The sequence below is a fragment of the Notamacropus eugenii genome, chromosome 5, assembly GCF_028372415.1.
Source record: "Notamacropus eugenii isolate mMacEug1 chromosome 5, mMacEug1.pri_v2, whole genome shotgun sequence".
In the NCBI taxonomy this organism is placed as follows: Eukaryota; Metazoa; Chordata; class Mammalia; order Diprotodontia; family Macropodidae; genus Notamacropus; species Notamacropus eugenii.
In genome coordinates, this window is record NC_092876.1 from 160007700 (window position 1) to 160021677 (window position 13978).

The window sequence follows — 13978 nt, forward strand, 5'->3', positions numbered from 1 at the left end:
ATATATGTTGCATGTATGATTATATGTATATATATGTGTGTATATATATATGTATATATATATGTAATATATATGGTTGTAAATTTTCATATTATATAGCAACATGAGGAAGGCTTAATCTTCCTCCCTCTTCTTACCAGCTCCATCACTAGGGAGGGGAAGAGTTTTAAGTTCACAGATTAACTTATTTCGTTGAGAACTGTTCCAGCTGCAAATTCAAACCTGACCCTGTGGCTTTGGTTCCAGGTATCCTAGCTTCTCAGTATTTCCTTGATGAGTTAGTTGGCTGGGATGCTCTACTTGCAATTTTGACCCCATGATCTCTTCTTCAGGTGAACAATCACCTCTATCTAGCAATACAGAACTAAGAACAATCAGTAACAATAGAAACCAAACACCTCCAGGTCCATTTCCTGGAGGTGGGGTGAAAAAGAGTTAAAGAAGAAAAAGCAAATCACGCTTTTTCACTTGTTCATTTCGTGGCATCCAACATAGGTACAGTATATAGAAGTCACTGAAAAACATACCACCATAAGGATCTCCAAAAGAGAGTGTCCTGCTCTGTTTCACAATTTTAAAGGTACAGGCACTTGATCAAATGTGGTTACTTCCCACATGACAGGGAACTCCAAAGGTTCCATGTTAGATAAAATGAGAAATTTTGAAGAATCCCAGAAAAAAGTGTCTGTCTGTCTTCTGTCTGTCTATCTATCTATCTATCTATCTATCTATCTATCTATCTATCTATCTATCTATCTATCTATCTATCTATCTGTCTGTCTATCTGTCTATCTATCTACCTGTCTATCTATTTATCTATCTATTTATCCATCTATACATATAGGGGCAGCTAGGTGGTATAGTGAATAGAGCACTGGTGCAGGAGTCAGGAGGACCTAAGTTCAAATCTCTCCTCAGACACTTGATACTGAGTAGCTCTGTGACCTTGGGTAAGTCACTTAACCCCAATTGGGTCATCCTGGGTCATTTCCAGGCATCCTGATGAATATCTGGTCACTGGATTCAGATGGTTCTGGAGGAGAAGTGAGGCTAGTGACCTGCACAGCTCTCACTCATTCAAAACAAAGTCAAGTGCAAGTCATGTCATCATTTCTCTGATGGCAAGGTCTTCTTTGGCAACAAAGGATGAACGCACATATCTAAACAGATAGATAGATAGATGCATATAGTTTTGTTTGTCCATGCATATTTTTAACAAGGATCTGTTTTCCTTTGTGAAGGTTAAATAAGGTGTAGGAGACTTTTTTCTGATTAAAAAAAAACAATATTAATCTCATATTATTTCTCAAGCAATTGAAAAAGTAAAATTAAAAAGTAATTCATCATTACAGTATATTACAAATTAACACTGGGAAAAAAGGCAAGTATAGAAAAAAGTATACATGTAGGTAGTTTCTGATTAGTGTGAATAATGTATCCCCTGTAAAATGGTCATATTCTTCAAATTCTCTTTGCATATTTCCATTGGACTGAAGACAATTACTATATTTTACAAAATGTTATCTGTGAATAGTGAAAATTCTAATACATTTGTCCATTTCAATGAACTTATTATTTGGACTAAATAGCATCTAATGGGCATGCAAAGGAAAATGCTATAATATCACTAAAATAATACATTTTGATCAAGTAGGATTTATACCAGTAAAGCAGGGTTGGTTTAATATTAGGAAAACTATCAATATAATTGATCATATCAACAACAAACCTAAAAGAAAAGATGTGATAATCAAATTAGCTGTAGACAAAGCTTTTGATAAAATACAACACCCACTCCTATTAAAAATGCTAGAGAGCATAGGAATAAATAGAGCCTTCCTTGTAATAAGTAGCATCCTACCTACACCCTTAGCAATCATTACACATAATGGGGATAAGCTACATACATTTCCAGCAAGATCAGGGGCAAAGCAAGGTTGTCCATTATCACTGCACTTATTTAATAATGTACTTGAAAGATTAGCTTTAGCAATTAAAAAAAAAAAGAAATTGAAGGAATTAGAAAAGGCAAAAAAACCCTAAATTATCATTCTTTGAAGATGATATAAGTGATATACTTATAGAATCCCAGAGAATCAAGTAAAACCTACTTAAAATAATAAGCAACTACAGCAAAGTTGCAGGAAATAAAATAAACCCACATAAATCATCAGCATTTGGACATATTACTAACAACGCCCAACAACAAGAGATATATGGAGGAATTTCACTTAAAATTACTGTAAACACCATAAAATATTTGGGAGTCTACTTGCCAAACCAAACCCAGTGATTATATGAACACAGGTAAAAAACATAAAAATATAGTCAGATCCAAATAACAGGAAAATATGAGTTGCTCATAGTAAGCCAAGCTAATATATTAAAAATGATAATTCCACCCAAATTAATTTACTTTTCCAGTGCCATACCAATCAAACTACCAAAAATATTTTAGAGCTGGGAAAAATATTATAAAAATTTATCTAGATGAAAAAAACAGCCCAGAATAACAAGAGAATTAATGAAAAGAAATGCCAGGGAAGGTGGCCTAGCCATCCCAGATCTTAAATGGTATCATAAAGCAACAATCATCAAGAGTACTTGGTACTGGTTAAGAAATAGAAGGGTGGGTCAGAGGAATAGGTTAGGTACACAAGAAACAGTAGTCAATCACTGTAATAATCTACTGCTTGATAAACCCAAAGACCCCAACTTCTGGAATAATACGTCATTATTTCACGAATAACTACTGGGACAGCTGGAAAATAGGATGGCAGAAACAGGGCATAGACCAACATCTCATCCCAGATACCAAAATAAACTCCAAATGGGTATAAAATTTAGGTACAAAGGTTGACACCATGAACAAATTAGGGACACAAGGAATAGTTTATTTGTCAGATTTATGCAGAATGGAGGAATTTATGATCAAACAAGAGGCAGAGAACATTATTAAATGAAATATGGATAATTTTAATGACATAAAATTGAAAAGTTTTTACACAAACAAATCCAATGCATCCAAGGTTAGGAGGGAAGCAGGAAAATGGGAAAGAATGTTTACAACTAGTGTCTCTGACAAAGACCTCATTTCTAAAATATATAGAGAAATGAGTCAAATTTACAAGTATACGTGTAATTTCCCAATTGGTAAATGGTCAAAGGATATGAACAGACAGTCTTCAGAGGAAGGAATTAGTGTTATCTATAGTCATATGAAAAAATGCTCTAAAACACTATTGAGTAAAGAGATGCAAACCAAAACATTTCTGAGGTACCACATCACATGTATCAGATTGGCTAACATGACAAAGCAGGAAAATGATAAATTTGGAGATGGGATAAAGTTGGAGCACCAACTCATTGTTGATGGAGCTGTGAGTTCATTCAACCATTTTGGAGAGGAGTTTGGAACTATGTCCAAAAGTATATAAAAATGTGCATACCCTTTGACCCAGCAATACTGCTTCTAGAGCTATACCCTAAAGAGATCATAAAACTGGGAAAAGAACCCACATGTACAAAAATATTTAAAGTAGCATGTTTTTTGGTGGCCAGGAACTGGAAATTGAGGGGATACCCATTAATTGAGGATGGCTGACTAAGTCGTGGAATACTAATGTGATTTAATACTATTGTGCTATAGGAAATGATGAACAGGAAGATTTCAGAAAACCCTGGAAAGACTTATATGAACTGATACTGAGTGACATGAGCAGAACCAAGAGAACATTGTTCACAGAAACAGCCAGTGTGAGATAACTGATTTTGATAGACAGCCCTTCTCAGCAATTCAAGGACCTAAACCAGTTTCACAAGACTCATGATAATAAATGCCATCCACATCCAAAGAAAAAGAACTATAGAGTCAGAATGCAGAGCAAAGCCAACTATTTTCTTTTCTGTTTGGTTTTGTTTTTCATTCTCATGTCCTCTCCTATTTGTTATAATTTGTCTTGGCAACATGACTAATGTGAAAATATGTTTAATACGAATGCATATGTATGACCATATCAGATTGCATGCCATATTGGGGAGGGAGGTGGGAGGGAAGGGGAAAATTGAAAACTTAAGAAAGTAAAAGTTGAAAACTAAAAGTAAAGTAATAAAAAAGAAAATGGTATAAGATATTTGAGATAAAGGATTTGCTTCAATTAGAAGTTGTGAAGAGCAGAGGTTGGGAAAGGATTCATGGTGTAAAGTCCTTCCTAAACCGTGTTCAAAAAGCAGATGATTTCATACTGGGCATTATATGAATGTAGTTCACTACAGTTCTGTTGTGCAGTCTATGTAAATCAACAAAGGAATTTGAGAATTTGAAAAGACAAAGGTAGATTTGATATTATAATCTAACTATAATTTAGCATGTGTTAGGATTAAACTGAAATAATCTTGAAACACAGTATTAAAGTGAGGCTATGTAAGGCTTTAAATGTCATCATAGAGAGTTTACACTTTGTCCAAAAGGCAATGAAGAAAAATCAAAAGTTTCTGGTTGAACATGGCTTCTTTCTGAAGATCAGATTAAAGAAGAGAGGGAGTATGGAAGAGTGAGGATGATTCAGAAGACTTTAGTTTAAATACAGTCTCTCCCACTGTATTACCATGCATAACTTGCAGTGTAACCACGAGCAACACACATCTTTTGAGTGACAATACTTATGAAACAAGAACTGAATTATACTGGTAATGTAGGGCAACTAGGTGGCACAGTGGATAGAGTAGTTAGAGGTCAGGAATCAGTAAGGCTCCTCTTCCTGAATTAAAACATGGCCTTAAACATTTATTGGCTGCGTATATCTCTGGACAATTCTCTTAATTCCATTTTTCTCAGTTCCTCATTTGTAAAATGAACTGGAAAAGGACAGGACAAACCACTCCAATATTTTTGCCAAGAAAACTCCAAGTAGGGTCATGTAAATCCAGATGCAATTGAAACAACTAAACAACAAAATACTGTTTTTGTGATAAGTGGAGAGGAGCCACATATTAATAGTATTGCTGAGGTAGAAACAATGGAAGTTGGAAATTCATTAGATGTGAATGGTGAGGAAAATGGTGACAGCACTGGAAATTAACCTCACATCAGTATAAAATCAATGCTAAATGTAGGTAAAATTGTTCCCCATTGACTTCATAACTAAAAAGACGAATAATGTCAATGAAATACTGAAGTACTGCATCACTACTCTGAGGCCAAATTATAGCTGAATAAATACTCTATCATCTCACCTATTTTAATTCCTTATATTTCAAAGAAAAAGGTTAAATTGGAATGCCTTAAAGAGATTTTAAAACATAGGTAGGACTTTATTTTTTTTTAAATCTGAATCACTTACCAGTAATTAACAACAAAATAAGGCAGTCAAAATAATCTAACAAAATCAGATGTTGAGTGAAGAAATCATATTCAGAAATAGGAAGGTGATTCTCCCAATGTACTTAACCCTTGTCAATACATATCTGGAATAATTATTCATTTCTTGTATCTCTTTTTATTAAAAATATTCATAATACGGTGAGAATTCAAAAAAGTAACCCAGATAAGGAAGAAACTAAAAATAACACCATTTGAAATGAGGTTTAAAGAACTAGGTGTCAGAGGCGGAACCAAGATGGTGAAGTGAGAGCAACTACTAACCTAAACTATTAGATAAACTCTTTCAGATACCTCTAAAAAGAGAATCTGACTAAATTTTGGAGGTGCAGAATCCAATAGGAGACAGACGGTGGCAGATTCACAGACCAGGAGAGACTGAAAGGTCGACAGATAGGATTTGTTCTACAGGAGGGAGAGCCCACAGTACAGCAAGTTCTACCACAGCAGTATGAATGAGCAGGAAAATCCTGGGGTGGCCTGTGTATTTCCCTCCATCCTCTTTTCCACCATTTGTGCTTTTAGCTCTCCCATCTCCCTTTCACTTTAGTTTTCACTTTTCTCCACCACCTCCTGCAGCCTTCCCTTCCTTCTTTTAGCCCCCCTCACTTTTACTCCCCTTTACCCTTACTGCTTCTTTCCTCCATTTTAGCCTCCCCTCCCCTTTCTTCCACCTTCCCCTCCTACTGCCTATAAAGCTAGTTAGAATTATATACTTAAGTTTATTGCTCCCTCCTTGAACCAAATCAGATGAGAGTACCTCTCAAACAATGCTCATCTCCCTCCACTCTTTCCCTCTACTATAATTTTGTACTTCTTCCTTTGATGTAATTTACCATTTTCTGCTTCCTTCTTTTTATACCTCCTGTTACAATCCCGTCACATACTTAAATCATATTTTTAACATGACATCATTTACTCTATGTAATATATAATATACCCCTTCTATATTTCATAATAGGTGTACAATTCTCAAGATTAATGGGTGTCATCTTCCCTTATAGGGAAGAAAACAGTTTGACCAAATTGAGTAAAAAGTTTCCCCCCTCCACTCCATTTACCTTTCTATGCTTCTCTTGAGACCTGTGTTTGAAGATGAAATTTTCTATTAAGTTCTGGCATTTTTGTCAGGAAGGTCTGGAAATCCCTCACTTTGTTGAATGACCATCTCCTTGCCCGAAATCTTATGCTGAACTTTGCTGGGTAGTTGATCCTTGGTTGTAGTCCCAACTCCTTTGCCTTATAGAATATTGGATTTCAATTCCTTTGATCTTTTAATGTAGAAGCTGTAAGGTCCTCTGTGATCCTGTCTGCAGCTCCTCAATATTTGAATGGTTTCTTTCTGGCTGCCTGTAGTATTTTCTCCTTCACTTGATAGTTCTGGAATTTGGGAACGATATTTCTTGGGGTTTTGAGTTTGGGATCCCTTTTGAGACCTGAAAGATGGATTCTTTTGATGACTATTTTGCCCTCTGGATCTAGCACTTCTGGGCTGTTTTCCTTGATGGTTTTCTGGAAGATGTTGTCCAGACTCTTTTTTTTCATTGTAGCTTTCTGGCAGGCCAATAATTCTTAAATTTTCTCTCCTGGATCTGTTTTCCAGGTCAGTTGTTTTTCCAATTAGATATTTTACATTTTCTTCTATCTTTTTATTCTTTAGATTTTGTTTCACTGATTCTTGCTGTCTCCTAGAGGCATTAGTTTCTATTTGCCCAATTCTAATTTTTATCAATTTTTTTTTTCTGTTAACTTTTGCATCTCCTCTTCCATCTGTCCAATTTTCCCTTTTAAGGGGTTATTTTCTCCAGTTAATTTGTGGACTTTCTTTTACATTTTTCCAGTTTTCCCAGTTAGATTTTATGTTTCCTTTTCCATTTGTCGAATTTTTGCAGTTAGGTTTGTGATTCCTTTTCTATTTGTTCAATTTTTCTCTTTAAAGAGATGTTCTCATCAGTGAATTCTTTTTTCATATTTTTAAAATCATTGGCTAGTTTTTCTTCTATCTCTTTCTTCAACTGTTCCAAGGAGAGCTATCTGTGCATGTGAGCAGTTCATAGTCCCTTCTGAAGTTTCAGATGGAAGTTAAGTCTCACTAGTGACATCTTTGGTATTTGTGTTTTGGTCCTTGTCCCCATAGAAAGAGTCTATGGTTTTTTCGCACTTGTTTTGTTTTTTTTGTTTGTGATGGTGATTGTGTGTTGTGACTTCTCATTCCTTACATTAGAAGCTGCAGAACTTGGTGCTGAGTTAACTTGTGTGAAAAAGCTAAGAGCAAGTGTCTTTTCATCTTTTTGTTTTGTGTATCCCTGATCAGCACTGGTGTTACCCTGCTAAGTGTGTCGGAGTAGTGGTCTAGTCATGGGAGATCTCCTCAGCTGAAGTGAGGGAAAAGCAAACTCTGGGGATGGTGATCCCAGCTGCCCTATTGTCTTCCTGTTTCCCCTGGAGTACTGATACTCACCTAGAGACTAATGTGAGAGTCAACCCCTCCTGGGGCTCCTCTTCTAGCGCTGAGGCTCACCTGGGTCCTAGTGCAAGTTTGCAGATATCAGCTGCAGCAGCTCCTGAGACTTTGGGCCTGCAGATTAAACCTCTAAAAGTCACCTACTTGAACTTCCGGGAGACACAATGGTGGAGTGATCAGCAAATGGTCTTTCCTCCCCCCTTGTTGACCTCAAAAGAACCATAAAACATTTCCCCAGAAAAATCCTGGATCAGTGGGAAAAGCAGAGGGGGCATATAGTCTCATAACATCTGAGGCTAGCAAAATAGCTAAGAGGGATTTCCCCTACTATGGCAGAGGTGAACAAGAAGGAGAGGGGGCCTCACAGAGGTGGAAACTTGCACCAGTCTGTCCTGGGCTTTGAATCTGCCACACTCTGTCTCCTATTGGATTCTGCACCTCCAAAATTTGGTCAGATTCTCTTTTTAGAAGTATCTGAAGGTGTTTGTGTAAGAGGTTAGGTGAGTCATTGCTCTCACTCCACCATCTTAGCTCCACCTGCAAAAGTGTTTCTTAAGACAAAGTTTTAACCCACTCAATTTACTCTGGAGAAGGGCAGAAACAGTTCACATTCCATTATCTGTAAGTTACCTGCTGTTCGCTTTCATTATTTTTGCTAAACTCATTTTATTTTTATTTAAATACTTTAGGCAACCTAAGAACAAATGTGCAAGTAAAGATGCAGTAAAAATGAATTACTTGATATTCATAAAGTCACTGTATATTGAACACAGTAGTAAAACAAAAAACCCATATATTTAACTTTTTAAAGTTTTTTGCTTTTGTAATTGTTTTTGATACTTACCTATCATGTATGTGCTGTAAAAATAATTAACAGGGAAATAACTTGAGATGATGGCTAGCTTTGTTTAATGTCTTATGAAATTTTCATGAACAATCCAAATATAATAGTTAAGAACATGTGTATTAAGTTGATGTAAGTGGAATAAAAGTTTTATGATTAGAAAAAAATAGAATTATAGTTTTAGGTCTCAGAATGAAGCAGACTATTTTCATTGGATTATGTTTTGTTTTGCTTTATGATTTCTCCCGTTCATGTTAATTCTTCTATGCAACATGACTAAGGCAAAAATGTATTTAATAGAAATGTATGTGTAGAATCTGTATAAAAATGTATGCCTTCTCAATGAGGGAGTGGGGACAAAGGGAGGAAGGAGAGGCAGGGAGGAGAAAGAATCTAAGATATATGGAAGTGATTGTGGAACACTGAAAAAAATAAAATAATTTAATTATAAGAAGAGAGAAACATGAAAAGGTTTAGGAAAGAGAAGTCTTAAGGAACTCATTAAAGTTGAACTGTTTACATTCCTACATGGAAAGAAGCTATTTGTAACTCATGAGACCTTTTTCAGTATTAGGGTAGTTAGAGGAAAAACAATATTTATATGTAGGTGTGTATGAATATGCATATACGTGTATATTATATATGTGTAGGTATGTATATATACAGGGGTGTATGTGTGTGTATATACATAGACAGAGGGCACAGGTGAGCTGAACATGAAGGGAGAATATCTAAACAACAACAATTTACTGTTGAGTGGAATGTACTAGGAGTTAGTAACAGAGACAGGTAGAATGTAACAAATCATCTCACATAAAAGAGGCAAGAAAGAGGTTTAACAATCAACGGAAAGAGGGGGGAGATGAAAGAGAATAAGTGAGCATTTCTCTCATGGGATTTTGCTTAAGCAGGGAATAACACACACTAATTGAATATGGAAATCTATTTTACCTTGCAGGAAGACAAGGGGGAAAGGGATAGGAGACAGAAGATGAAGGCACATCAAGTTGGGGAAAGGAGTAATCAGAAGCAGACATTATACTGGGAGGACAGGTCAAGGGAGAGAGTGGAATAAATGGAGGGCAGGATAGGACAGAGGAAAATGTGGTTAGCTTTTCACAGCATAACTATTATGGAAGAATTTTGCAGTGTTGCACATGTATAACCTATATTGAATTGCTTATTTTCTCAATGAAGGTGAGTGGGGTGAGAGGAAGAAAGAGAATATGGAACTCAAAGCTTTAATAATGAATGTTAAAAATTGTTCTAGCTGGTAACTGGAAAATAAGATATACAGGTGATAGGGTATAGAAATCGATTTTGCCCTACAAAAAAATGAGGGGAGTTGGATGGAAGAAGGGGGGAGTAATAGAAGGGAGGACAGACTGGAAGAAGGGGTGAATAGGGTTAATACTGTACTTGGGTGGGAGTGGGAAAAGATGGGGAGAAAATGTTGAATTCAAATTCTCGTGGAAGTGAATGTTGAGAACTGGAAAACAAATAAATTATATAATTAAAAAATAAAGTAAACTATTAAAAACGGTGGAAGTTGAACACTGTTCATTAAATCTGGAATGAAGCTAAAAAGAAGCTTCTCCCACTTCTATTCCAAGAAAAGAGTTAGGGGAGGTTAAAGCAAACTATAGTCTTTTAGAAGTGGGAAAGTAATTAATTGCTCCTACCTGCTTGGTTTCAATTCCAACGAACAAAATATTCCACCCAGGACGAGCATATGACTTTTAACTTCATCATCAGACCACTAAATAAAGCTTTGTCTGGCATGGCCACCCCTAATCTCCTCTTCCCTGTGACTGGTGAACTAGGAAAAGTTGTACTAAACTCCTTTGAGTGCCTTCCTTTATTGATAACAGAAATTGGACTTTCAGATCACTTAACTTTGCATCTGCTGCTCTACCTGTTTTTAACTCCACAGAACTCCGTAACTCAGACTCCACTCCAATTCTCTTGACTCATTTTGTGTGTTGTCTCCCTTCATTAGATTTGAAACCTGAGGGCAGAGGATTTCTTGTTTATTAATTGTATCTCTAGCATTTAGCATAATTTACAGTATCTGAAACATAGTATGCAACTGATTTACGTATATTGGATTGAATAAATTCTATCAGACCAGACATAATGGGAAGGATATTGGAAAGCTGAATAATGGACTTCCATTAAATTTTCATGACAAGTCACTTATGGGACAGCTCCCTTCATTCTAGTAGTGCAATGGCCAACCTCAACTGCACTCTGTTCCCCTGCCTCTCCACTTTTTTTCCTCTCTTTCTCCATCCTATTTATTAACCAACAATGGTATATCATTGACTCCGGAAAATAAAGGAAGAATAAGATACAATTACTTTCCTGATGAAGCTTACAATCTACTTGGGAACACAAGATTAATGCACAAGACAAGTAGAAAATAAGATAAAAAAGATTATAGTTGAAATATTAGCCTTAATTCTTATGGAATATTATCTCCATCAGCAGTAAAAGTATGATTGGCATTATTAACATACTTTATGATTTCTAAATTGCTTTAAAATGTTACAGTTTTTGATACAGCAATATTGACAGTCACAGAGACTATTTCAATAACTTATGTACTCCATCCTCTCATCTCTCCAATTATCATCATAAGGTATTTATAAACTATTTACCAGTTCTGGCACATAGAAGGTACACAATAAATATTTATTCCTTTCTTTCCATCTCCTTCTAAACAATTGGGAAAATAAATTGCAAACAATAACCTGAAAGCATAGGTCTAGCCACATCAATGCCCTGCTTTGGTAGTTTCATTGTTTCCTTATTAAATATAGTATGAATAATACATTCCTCAGTTTGGTATTTCAAGCACTTCACACTTGGTTTCTTTTTTTTCTATTCTAATTGCAAATTTTTTCCATAAATTTTGTGTTTGAGCCAATCCAAATTATTCCTCTTTCTTGTTCAGAATATTCTATTTTCTAACTCTTTAATTTGAAGAAGCCACATACATGCATGGAATGTTTTCCCTTCCCACATTTATTTCTTAGTATCTCTAGCTCTCTTCAGGGATGCATTCAAGTGCTGTCTCAGACATTTAACTTGGCTTTATCCCCCTGTTATTAGTCTTCCAGCTCCTAGGTGTTACATTTCCTTTGTTCTTCTTATAAATGCACTCCTACATTTGTATGTTGCATTCCTGCTTCTACAAGAATATTAGCTTTTTTGAGGTTAGGGAATATATCTTTTGAAGTCTGCTAAACCCAGTGCCTGCCTGACACAGAATAAGTACTTAATGAATAGTTGTTGAACTAGTACTCAATCCTATGAGGTAAGTATTACAGATATTATTCCTACTTCAGAATTGAAGAAATTAATGCCCAGATACATTACAATACTTGTCTACATGAATATAGCTAGAAAATACGTATTCTTTGTGAAGGATACTTACAAAGCTAAATCTTATTACAATAGGAACACTTTTTACAACTCCAACTGCATTTCATCTTAATAACCAAGTGTGACACACCTTGCATGTCATTTTTAAAAGGTTGTGAATATCTCAAGATCTTTAATGTCATCAAGAATGACAATCACTTGGATAATGATGCTACAATTGTTGGTGTGAATGTCTCATTTAATTTTGTAGATTTGCTCACACTGACAATGACCCATCTTCTTTGTAAAGACACCATTCTCAAACACCTCTCCTTTAAAATTCCAAATACATTTTTTCATGTTTCGTGTTATCTGAGGCAACTGGTCACACCAATATCCAAACAAACTTTACCATTACCTGGACCATACAAAAGCATAGAGAAGAGGTTAAAGGAAATAAATAGAGCTGTCCTTTCTTGTTGAGGGCCAGGATAGAGTGCTGTTGACAAGATCAGGAAAGACCTTCGGGGAAACTGTTCTTTGAGACTGTGCCCATTATCATCCAGTATGGCTCTCCATGCCTCCCAGATGTTGCTGTCTCTGTGAGACAAACATGGGAACTACAGAAGACAGGGGATATGTAAAATAGATGTCCTCTAGGCTAACAGCCTTTAAAGACAATAGGACTGGCCAAATCTCTGGGAACTGGAGAGGAGCAGAATCTCACGTAGACTTGCAGTTTCTGTCTATAAATACCTTGACCCTCAGATCAATAAACAGAACTGGTCTATCTTTTCCCACCTCCCGTGTCTCTTTTCTTCAACCACTTTACCAAGCCATGTAGGGACGTGGGCCATCTGCTACACTTTCTAGTAAGAGGAGCAAAAGATTGCCTAACTATTTGGTTTCCATGACCTAGCCATTTAGGGACAAGGGTGATATAACAGGGGGTGGAGCCAAGAAGGTGGACTAGAAAGATGCAACTACTCTAGCTCTTCCCCCACAGCCATAAATACCTGCAAAAATGACTCTAAACAAATTCTAGAGCAGCAGAAACCACAAAACGTCAAGCGTGAAAAAGATTTCCAACCTAAGGCAGCCTGGAAGGCTGAAAGGAAAGATCTATTGCATGAGGAACAAAGCAAGCACAGTTCACTGAGTCAAACCTAGTTTTTGTCACACAGCACCAGCAGGAACAGGACCAGAAGAGGCCTCGGGGTGGAATCCCTAGCAGCAGCTTTGGTTCCCAGATCCCTCAAGCTGCAAATGCCAAAGACAGCTTCAAAGGTCAGTGAGAAAGCTTTCTCATCTGAGTGAGAAGGGAGCAGGGTTCTCCCCTAGCCCTGGCCCCAGGCAACAGCAGGGTAGCAGCAGCAGCAGTGTCCATTGTTGGAGCCCTGACCTAAAGTCACTGCAAGAATTGAGCCACTGATCTGGATATCAGCCCTTAGTGGCAACCCTGGGGTGAGAAAGAGGGCTGGCTGGTATGGTGGAGCTAGGGAGGCTCTGGAAAGGAAATTTTACTTGCAGATCCTGGGCAGAAGAGCTTTGGTAGCTCACAGAACAGAGCATAGGCCAGGAGAGGAGTAACTTGTGCCACCTTGGAGGAGCTGAGAACTTACAGGTCCCCAGAGTACACCTCCTTCTTGACAAAAGACTCAAAAGCCAAGTGACTGGGTAGGAAAATGCCCATAAAGGGGAAAAATAAGACTTCGGAAAGTTACTTTCTTGGTGAACATGTATTTTCTTTCATCCTTTTAGATGAGGAAAGACAAAGCATAACATCATAGGAAATCAAGGCTTCAGCATCCAAAACCTCCAAAATAAATATGCAATGGTCTCAAACCATGTAAGAGCTCAAAAAGGATTTTGAAAAGCAAGTAAGAGAAGTGGAGGAAATTGGGAAGAGAAATGAGAGTGATGC